The sequence below is a fragment of the Rhagoletis pomonella genome, unplaced genomic scaffold, assembly GCF_013731165.1.
Source record: "Rhagoletis pomonella isolate Grant_MI unplaced genomic scaffold, Rhpom_1.0 Rhpom_scaffold_00006, whole genome shotgun sequence".
Taxonomy (NCBI): Eukaryota; Metazoa; Arthropoda; class Insecta; order Diptera; family Tephritidae; genus Rhagoletis; species Rhagoletis pomonella.
In genome coordinates, this window is record NW_023458560.1 from 65,753,143 (window position 1) to 65,763,154 (window position 10,012).

A 10,012-nucleotide genomic window follows, 5' to 3' on the forward strand; every position below is an offset into this window, starting at 1 on the left:
TAATGTAATTTTTTATCAAGATTACCATTGCGACAATTAAACATGTAGCTACGCATGCAAAAGCGGTCAACCACTTATCGGGAACTTCTTCCTTGTTTTCTACGATAGGATGTGGTTGATATTTAATTACTTTAGTTTCGTAGGTGTTTTCACCTGAGGTTTCTTTTCCTACTTCGTATCCTGCTATTCCTATTAATATGCCGTTTAGTGCAATTTTCCACCAAGTCATTTTTATGTTAATAATATTTTACGGTTGAAAAAAAAAATGAATGAGAAAAACAATTTTCCTTTTTATTATTAGTTCTTGTTTTTTAATTTAATAAAAAAAATTTTTTTTTTGTATTTTTATTAGTTATAGCTATCTTATTTGTGCTAACATTCTCCTTGTTTCTTCTTCCCTAGTTTTTGGATTTATGACGTCTACTAAGGTGGTTTCCCTGTTCATACTATAAATTTCCTAATGATCCTTTTGGTGGTTCTGCGTTGTTGTTGTTGCTGGGTTCCACCCATTTTTGTGCAGATCTTTTAGCTTGGTTATCAACTTCTTCTTTTGTTGCCCGCGACTGATGTTAATTATTCGCTGTAGTTCTGCACATTCTTTTTGGTGCCTTCGCTTTCTACCTCCACGTTTTTTGGGTTTATGTTCGCAGCTTATTCGTTGCCTAAACTCTTGTAAGTTAGCTTTTTGGCGGTTTTGCCTTTGCCGGTATTCCTCTAGGGATATTGGTTTGGGTCCTATTACAATTTTTGTAGGGATGTATTTGGGGTATTCTTCTGCGTTTTTCGATCCTTCCGGAACGTATTCCTCTACCATAATGTACTGGCAGGGTCTTGATAGAGTTGGTAGGGTCTAGATTTGGGTTGGTAGGATCTAGCTTTGAGCTGGCAGGATCTAGCTTTGAGCTGGTAGGATCTAGCTTTGAGCTGGCAGGATCTAGCTTTGAGCTGGCAGGATCTAGCTTTGAGCTGGCAGGATCGCCATATAAATATTGGAAGGAGTTTAGTATTTTCTTAGCTCTACAGCCGCATTTAGGTGAGCATTAAAATGCCCCACAATGATTCCAAAAGTAAAACGCAAGTAAAAACGTTGAGTCTTAAAGTTGGAATGTTTTATTCGGCTCATCGCCGTTCTTTATATGCTTACAATCTACCTTATGAGTATTCTAATTTACAAACTTACATTTCTAAGTTGTTAGTCATGCTTATGATTCTACGTTGTTGTGCATGCATACATAAATGTATATGGGTTCAATCGAGTTTATGTTATTGGAGAAGTGCAGCGCAAGCTAAATTCATTTGAGTACTTGGCCTAGTTATTGCCAAAAGTATATTGAACTTTTTACTTAATATTGTGTGAACATTTTGTTTTGCTTAGCTGTCATGCTACACTACTGAAAAATATTGGCGAAAAAGACAAAAAACACACTTTGTGAAGTATACTTCTTTATCCAGCTTTTTATAAAACAACAAGAAGTCTTCTAATTTATCCGATTCCTTTTAATAGGTGCAGCAAATCTAGAGAATATAATCAATGTGCCGTAAATAACTTCGAAAGCATTTTAAATATATTTCCAGAAATCAAAAGCGCGTATGGGTCAAATAGCTGTAGTTCTCATCTAAAAATATAAAATTTGAAGACATCCTAGACACTGGACTGTAAGGATGAATAAAGGCTGGTTTCCACAATGTAATATTTTGACAACAAAATTTTTTGACTTATTTTGACACAACTTTCTTACCTTTATCGATGATATTATTTATCCGATTCCTTTTAATAGGTGCAGCAAATCTAGAGAATATAATCAATGTGCCGTAAGTAACATCGAAAGCATTTTAAATATATGTATTTCCAGAAATCAAAAAGCGAGTATGGGTCAAATAGCTGTAGTTCTCATCTAAAAATATGAAATTTGAAGACATCCTAGACACTGGGCTGTATGGATGAATAAAGGCTGGTTTTCACAATGTAATATTTTGACAACAAAATTTTTTGACTTTCTTTCCTTTATCGATGATATTATGGGCCAAAAACTTACAAATAGCCGCCTTAGCAGCGCATGTACACGCCTGAAGGCCTATTCTGATCTAAATCAAACCAAAGACCATTTTTTAGTCCCATTTGACAATGCAGGCCTATTCTGATCTAAATCAAACCAAGGCCAGTTTTTAGTCCCATTTCACTCATTTGACCACAAATGCCACTGAATTTGACTTAGTGAAAATAAGCGTTAAAAGTAATAGAAAAAATTACGAAGCTAAGTAAAGTGTTAATTTTTCGTAGTGCCAGCTCTAAATGCAATGTAAAATGTTTAAGATAATACATAATATGGTTTTTTTATGTCTTCCTTTTGACCACTTTTCTCTAGAATTGTTTATTCTTCAAAATGAAAGCGAAACTTCTCCCATACCTACAAGTAAATATATTAGCACGGTAAAGGAAAAAAACTAATAATGCATCTGATCAAAAGATGATTGTACCTAAAATCTAGTGACTGTACTTAATGTACCTTTAAGTCATCAAACGTCGGAAAAAGGTACAATTGTACCTACTTTTTCATCCCTGACGTGTACACACATTTCTTGAAATATCAGCAACTCTTATCGCTTCCGTATACACATGCACATTCGCATACAAATGCATGTATGTACATATGTGCATTCGCACTCTCAGCAAAAATGCAATGCCTGCAACAAAAACAATACTAGTAGTCAGTTGCATGAAGAAAATCATTTGAGACATGCACACAAAAAGGCTGCAACACGGATTAAAAAAAAATTAAAAAAAAGCTGAATCTTCAACAAAATGGATGATAGCGACAGTGAAAGCGAAAAGTGGGCCAAAGGCGACAAAGAAAATCTCTGCGAATAAATTAAAAAGGAAAAAAATCCTGTGTGTGTGTGCATGTGTAGAGGTTAAAACTTTTCCCAGCGCTTCGATTCAAAGAACATATGGATGTGCTTACAGACATAGATACTTAGTAATGGTAGCAGTATAGTCATACATAAATACATACATATAAGTGTATGTATGTATGCGTATATACATAGATGCAATTCAATTAGTGGCAATTTAAAAGTGAATGAAGTACTTGCCCTAACCACTATTACTTCATACACTTACACATTTTTTTACGCTTCCACTTTCAACGATTTTTCGCAAGTAGGTGGTGAATTTTTTTATAAGCGAATTCTACTTTTTGAAGAGCTTAATAGACTAGCTTTTATATTAAAAAAAGAAAAAAATAATTTTTTGATACATAAAGGAAATGTTCATTTATTTCAAAAGGAACTATTAATATTAAGAAAATTAAAGCGACCACTATTACTTCATACAGTCAACGTAACTGAACTTTAATACTGTGTAACGTCCCCCTTTGTATTTATTACGGCATTCAGTCTAAGATGCATAGTTTTAGTTAGTGATACACATTCAGTTGGAGTTATAGAATCCCAGATTTCACTAATTTTTGCCTTTAAGCCATCAATAGTCCTCTGGGGGTCATTTCGAAGTCTTCTCTTCAATAGCGCCCATAGAGACTCAATAGAATTAAGGTCCGGACTGGAAGCAGACCAGTCTAAAACAGGTATATTGTTACTGAGAAACCAGTTTTTGGTCAATTTAGCGGTATGAGGCGGAGCACCATCTTGCTGAAAAATATATTCGTCTGCTGTAGACAGATTGGGTATACTAGGAAGCAAATTTGTCTCCAAAATATTGACGTAATCCATGGCTTTTATAGTCCCATCGATAAAATGAAGCTTTCCTACTCCTTTTGAGGACATACAACCCCATACCATGACACTCGCTGGGAACTTTACCGCCCTTCTCAAACAGTCTGTATGATATGCTTCATTTCTCTTTCGTATTACACGAGTCCTTGAGTCGCCTACGCAAACATGGAACTTAGATTCGTCGCTAAATATGACGGAGTCCCATTGTCTTTGGACCCACAATCGTCTAGCTTTACTCCAAGCTAATCTTTTTTGCTTTTGACGGACTGTTAGTAACGGTTTCCTCTTTGCCTGTTAATTGCAACATAAATTTGTTAGGATTCTGAAATGCATCACACTCGAAACCCTACCTTATAAAAATTATATTTCAACTTATGCAGCTGCAACCGGGTCCACTCACGTCCTACATGTTTACCAATCTTCTGTGACCATGCAGCAGCCAAGTTTCTTACAGAACTCCGCCTATTTTGTTTAATAATGTTGCTTAATTGCCGAATATCGCGGTCGGAAATCACTGATTTTCGACCTCCCACGTGCTCTTTTGGCAAAATCTGTCCAGTTTCGTTATAATTTCTAATTATACTTTGCACCGTAGGAGTTGGAACATTAACTTCTCTTGCAATTTCGCGATAACTTTTCTTAAATTTGTATTTATCAATAATAAATTCACGAATTTCTTTGCAAAGGGCTTTTCCGCGTGCCATTATGAAATTCAAAACTGAACAAACTGCTCGCCAATAATGCACAAACTGATTACAAGGTCACGGCGTGCTATAAAATTGAATTTTTTAACGATACCCCTTACAAAGCTTACTGTATGAAGCAAAAGTGGTCGCCTTTGTTTTCTTAATATTAACAAGTCTTTTCGAAATAAGATGATATTTCTTTTATACGTAGAAAAATTTAATTTTTCTTAGTTTGTTCTAAAACTGATAAATCGAGCTATCTAAGAAAACATAATTAGCTTATAAAAAGATCCATAGCCTACTTATGAAAAATCTATAAAAATAGCGGTGTACAAAAATGTCCAAGTGTATGAAGTAATAGTGGTTAGGGCAAGTAGTCGAGGAAAAACCTGTTCTTACAGCTGACAGCTGCTGCTGTTGCTTCAACGAAGAAAAATAGCTGACAAGTACGCGGATTTTGTGCATTAAATGGTAGAAAAAGCAACATATTTGTATGAAATAAAACATACTACATATAAGGGATTTAAAGTTAAAGCCGTATTTGTATGAAATTTAAAAGAAGCTTAGTTTGCAGTTAACAATGCTATATCTATATGTATGTGAATTGAAGGTCTACTTAACAGAGTAAGAAATTTTATTTTTTGAATTTTTAATTGCATTTTAATTTGCATTTTAATTGACCCAGTGAGAACCCCAGGGTTTATCGTGAGAATTGTCATTTGTCAAAATCTGTCGATCGGTTATTGTTTTTTTATAGAAAACTAGCAAATACTCGGCGTGTTTTACTACGCTTTAAAGCAATTTTTAAGTTGCTACTCCTTCCTTAAACTTTTATGGACTCATTCATAAAAAGTACAATAGAGTTAAAGAGCTTTATGAAGCGAGATTTTCAAAAAAATTTTCGATTTATGCACGATTCTTTATTTTATTTTAAATATGGGTGTTAGTTAATACATTTTCGAAGGTATTTAAAAAGTAGGTAGGTATTATAACTCGAGTCTACATATCGCGCTCATTCTTCAAAGGTGCACTAATTAAATATTTACCTAATCTTATCAATTTAACTGAATTCAATTTTTCAAATAGGTTCCTAACCGCTTCAAATATATGTTCGAAAGTAAACTTTCGTTAACCTTCTTAGTTTAACAACAATATTGTAATATTTCATTTAACCTGTCACTTTAAAAATAAGATTTTTCAAACAGGTTGTAATCTCCCTCAAAAATATTTTCGGTAGTAAATTTTCCTAAAACTTTTAGTTTGATACCCATATTGCAATATTTAATTTAACTTATTAATTAAAGTAAATTGTAATTTTCAAACAGCTGGTAGCCTTCCACATTTTTTCGGCTGTAAGCCTTCTTAGCCCTCTTTCTTTTAACAGCTATATTTTGTAATATTTAATTTATCTTATCAATTTACCTAAACTGCAATTTTCAAACTGGTGGCAAGTCTGTATTATTATTATTTTCTTTATTTTAAGTTAGACCTCAAGCAATATGTCGGTGGAAACTTCATTCGATTCCATGCATTTGTTTTCGAGTGATGCGCGTACAAACACACAGACAGACAGACTGACGATGATTCTAAAATATGTTGATTTGGATTCTGTCGCTTTATTAAAGACCCCCTTCATTAATTTGCCTTAATATCTATAATGTACATTTATCGGCCTGTCGCACTTTTATTAAAGGTACAGATAACCACCTGTGGATTTATTTTCATTTAAGTAATTAATATGAGTAAAATAACTGTTTCTGTCGAATCCTTACTGAATCTTCACAAGGCAGCCATAATTTGAAAGTGCAAATTTTGCCACCCGGACTCTCCAGAGAGTTTACAATTAACAGCGAGCATCTCAGCGCTTTCAGCTACAGCCACAAGATATAAGAGTGGTAATGTTGGGAAATTGTTTTATTGACCGGAACTCATTCTCGATAAAAATTTCTAGACAATACCATTCTGTGATCGATCAAACAAACCTCTTTTGTTCTCGCTCGCTACGTTCCGCTACTAAGGAAGTTACTGCATTTCAGCGAGCCCTAGTCCAACCAAGCATAGTTACCAGTCCTTGATCTTCTGTGGTCTTTTCATCGCAGAGAAGGCCTTCTTCTTTCCAGCAGCTTTATTGTTCTTGAGTCGCGTATTTGCATGCGCACCTCTTCATCGTCAGGCAGTAGGACCTCGCTTCCGTCGTCATCGACTGGGGGTGCGGGTTCATCCTTTTCGCTAAGAACAGTTTTCCATCCTATGGAAATCGTATAGATATTCAATTGCATGCAGCGTTAAACACAAATTTCAATTATTGCTTTCCCTTGAAGATGTATAATAGAAATATTTTACTTATTTTTAATGCCCTTTTTCATTATCTCATTAAGGTTTAAATTTACATGTCGACTATTTTATTGTACAACATAAATACCTTTTACTGCATTGATTTAATTTAGCTTCTAATTTAGCATTTAAATGTAAATATCGGATTTTTAACGCAATGTTGCAAATCGTAATTTGCGACGTAAAAATGAGATTTACTTCCATAATTATTACCAGTAAATATGAATTAAAGAATTACAATTGAAACAATTGATTGAAATTGCATTTAATAATTATTGTCGCCTACAGATGTTAAACATAAAATCTAAATTTCGTAAAAACAACTCGCCAATGCGAATGTTATTTATGGGAAGTGAAACTTTTTCACGCATCAATTTTGATAAACCACGAATAACGATGCTGCAAATGAAATTGAAATATTTTAATAATACATACATATGTATATGTATGTCATATGAGCGCTCCTTTATTTATTCTTTTCAATAACATGCATATAAAAAAAAGAAAAACAACAAACAGCAAAAGACAAAAAATATCATATTGCATGCAGTAAAAATATACGCGGACGTTCATTGATGATTTCCATAAAAAATAACGCATCGTGCGGTGGACAGAGAATTGAAACTTCAAACAACTGCGAAAATGGAAAATCTTTTGATGAGTGCGAAAATAATAAAAACTTTTTTGCAAATACATACATATATACATACATATGTATGGAAGTACCTTAGGGTGTAACACCAAAAACAAAGTTACGGGTTTTCCACCAGAATTATAAAGTTAATTATATTTTAAGACTTCCGCCAAAATATGGGAAAATATTAAGGTTTACGCGAGCTAGAACGATTTCAAATTAGTATATACTAATCTCATTTATTATTCTGATTCCGTTGATACAATTTTTAGGCATTTTTATGTAGACCTTTTAAGCTTAAGCTCTTTTAACATTTGAGGTGATAAACACAAATTTAAACTCTAATTTTATTTATAAAAAACTCGATTTTTTGAGATATTTAATATTTTCCCCATATATTTGGCGGAACTCTTAAAAGACTGCGCCAGGCAATTTTACACAAACGAAATCAATATATTCGCGAAACTAGGAACCAAAAATAGTAAAAGTTCGTTATTACTTTTTCTCTCTGACGTCAGGATTTTTTAAAGCACTTTAAAATTTCAAAAACATGATTAGCTCAAAAAATTATTTAAAAAATTTTGTGCAAAGTGGAATAATAATACACAAGTATCCAATAAAAGAGAAAGCTCTGTAGAACTAAAAAAGATTAAATTTTTTTGGTGCACTTGGACGAATAGGTATTGAAAATTTAATTTTAAAATTTTGTCCTTGAATATCCTTGAAAATTTGAAGTGCATATTTTGAAAAAAAAAAAATATGTTAAGGACTAATATACATATGACCACATTCTCGAATTTCGTCCTTCTAACTTTATTAGCTAAAAGAAAAATTAATTAAAAGGGTATTTTCAGTGCCTATTCGTCTTTGTAAAAAAAAAATTCAAGTTTTTTTTAGCTCCACAGAGTTTTCCTTTCATTTGGTATCTGTATTATTTTTCTACTTTGAAATAACTTTTTTTTAATTAAAAAAATAATTATTCAAAAAGGCATTGGCTTACAAAACCAGCTGTATATAAAAATACCCATACACACACCATATTCGTTTTGCAATTGGTATTTAATGCAATTTCGGCTGCAAGCAAACAATTGAAAATCCTCGAAGCGTTCATGTACTATATACTAGGGTGTTCGATTATTCGTTTTTTTTTTCAAAAACCGGTTTGCGAATTATTCCCCCATTTTCAAATTAAGTAACAACCGGTTTTATTTTACATAATTTCTCTATAGGAAAAAAAAAATGTTAGTCAGAAATCACGACCAAAATTACGACATAACTGCTAAAAATAGATATAGCTTTAATTTTGTAAACAGTAAAGAAAAATAAGTTCGAAGTATTTTGGATTTCAAGTAAGCTCGTGTTGCTGCGTGAGGCTCCCGATATTTAAACACAACTCCATTCCGGATACTGTAGCTGGTTAAACTGTTCAGTTCAATTTGTATAAAATGCCCCGGCGACACTAACCACCTCTTTACATGCCTACTTACATATCAGCTCATCTAACATCCTTGGAGCTGCTCTTTTCCTGTGTCTACTGTTCGACCAGTTTCGCTCATCATGAGAATGAAGACAACATAGTCCGATTTAGGCAAAGTTTAGTAACCTGCTACAACAAAAACGAAAGTTAAAGATTTTCGTTCATCGTTTTCGTTTCATTTGAGCACTCATTATTTCTTATTTACCCACCGAATTTCCTCATCAGTAACTTGATTTTTTTTTTGTAACAGAACAGGTTTTAGTACAAATGCAAAAATTTGGCACAGAACCTGTTATTATTTTAATTAAAAATAAATAAAAAAAAACTGGAATGATTAATTAATTTGTCAGAAACTATCAGTCCTATCGGAAAGTGATATATATGTATGTATATATGGTTCATGGAGAATTTCATTACGAACGAAGAGAAATTAAAAATGCATGGTTTCCAAAAGGATGAAGGTATCTGTTATATTTCTTACCGTTTATATTCAAAGAAAGACAAATTTGCTAAATTTAAAAGAGGCACAGAAAACTCGATAATGACAAATTAATATATAATCTTTTATTTAACATCTACTCTTTCTGATTCATATTGAATTCGGCTTTGCTTTAAACAAGCGAAATATTGTATTCAAAGTTTGGCCAATAACTTTAAGAAAATCGATGCAAGAAGTTTTTTTCCTGTAAATTAAAAAATTAGATTTTGGTACATAAATAAACTAAGTATTCAAAAAATCAAGATTAAAAAAAACCGCCTAAAAATATTGAAAACGGTTGGGAAAAACCTAGTCAATCACCCTTATACTACTGCTTTTGCATTCGTCAGATAAAAAAAAAAAAAAAATACATATATAAATTTTAATTACATTTAACTGCATGATGACCGAGCAACCATGTCATGACATAACGTTGATGCTCTGTATGGAAAATTAATTAAATCAGTGGTAGACTTTTTGAAAAGTGAGATCCACTACAGGCACACATGGCAGGCAACCAAAAGCACAGCTGGAAGTCCCAAAAGTAAAAGCCTTTGTAGCGTTAAATACGAGTATGTATGTATGTATGTATGTAATGTTACGTCCAAGGGTGTCACATGTGCGCATACCGCAAATATGCAAATAATGGTGAAATAAAAGCATCTACAATC

At 32.9% G+C, this 10,012-nt stretch overlaps 1 protein-coding gene across 5 annotated transcripts in view; it reads left to right on the forward strand.

Annotated features, from left to right (window-relative positions):
- LOC118741116 (mediator of RNA polymerase II transcription subunit 15-like) overlaps nucleotides 1–10,012 on the forward strand; it is a 117,154-nt gene that overhangs the window by 34,489 nt on the left and 72,653 nt on the right. The window contains exon 1 of one of the 5 annotated variants that reach the window (XM_036472953.1): nucleotides 2,600–2,984. The exons of 1 other annotated variant lie outside the window; for it this stretch is intronic. The gene's annotated coding sequence lies outside the window, so the exon portion shown is untranslated. Of the gene's footprint in view, nucleotides 1–2,599; nucleotides 2,985–4,038; nucleotides 4,890–10,012 lie in introns of those variants that run through there. 3 more of the 5 variants (XM_036472948.1, XM_036472949.1, XM_036472952.1) reach the window with 3 other exon arrangements.